Source organism: Pteronotus mesoamericanus, unplaced genomic scaffold (genome assembly GCF_021234165.1).
Source record: "Pteronotus mesoamericanus isolate MK-2021 breed Mesoamerican mustached bat unplaced genomic scaffold, CSHL_Meso_final contig_25, whole genome shotgun sequence".
In the NCBI taxonomy this organism is placed as follows: Eukaryota; Metazoa; Chordata; class Mammalia; order Chiroptera; family Mormoopidae; genus Pteronotus; species Pteronotus mesoamericanus.
In genome coordinates, this window is record NW_026555105.1 from 22834926 (window position 1) to 22835854 (window position 929).

A 929-nucleotide genomic window follows, 5' to 3' on the forward strand; every position below is an offset into this window, starting at 1 on the left:
TTATTCCCTGCTGTGTCCAGCACATGGTCTGCATTCAGTAAGTATTTGTTGAGTAAATGACTCATTGTTACATTTACTACATGGGGAAAGGAGGCCCTGTGAGGGTAAGTGACTTGTCTACAGAAAGAGGAGTTCTTCACCCCCATCCTCCAGCTCTCCTTCTAGTTTGGTCCTTTTCTCATGAGTCCTGTGACTCTGGGGGCATCTATCTGTAGGTATATGCTCCTGTGGGGTAGGACTAACCCAGGACTGGGAGGAAGGCTTTGGCTTCCCACTTGAGTGGGACAGGAAGCCTGCCTCCCCTTCTTATCTCAATTCTTCTCTTCTCCTTTCCTCTTTGAAGACAGCCCTTTGTCCTGTGGTAATGGGGGGAAACTGTGGACACCCTGGGTATCAGGTGGGATGGGGAGGCTGGGCAGGTCTCCACAGGTGGGCAACTGAGGATGGCATTCTGTCTTTTTCCAGTGGAAACAGGGTATGTGTGGTTGCCAAGCTGAATTCTCCTTCTCCAGGTCTCTAGAATGAGCCACCCAAGGCCCTGCCTCTCCTTGGTCTGAGGTTCTGTCACCCCTGCACATACACAAAAAATTATCTGACCACAGTGCTGCTGTCTCATGGAGAAAAGGAACTGCATGTACTGAGACAGGTTACTTGCCAAACTGTACATGCCTGCAATTCTCAGTACAGTCCCGGGAGGTTCCAGGAAGAGTAGCAGAAGGAGATTCAGGTCACCCATCCAATGGCGAGGCTTGAACTTTATTTATCTTTAGGGTGCAGGGAAGGGAAGGAAAGAAACACTGATGTGTGAGAGACACATCCAGTGATTGCCTCTCATATGCCCCCAACTGGGGATCTGGCCTGCAACCCAGGCATGTGCCCTGACTGGGAATTGATCCTGTGACCTTTTGGTTCACAGGCTGAGACTCAGT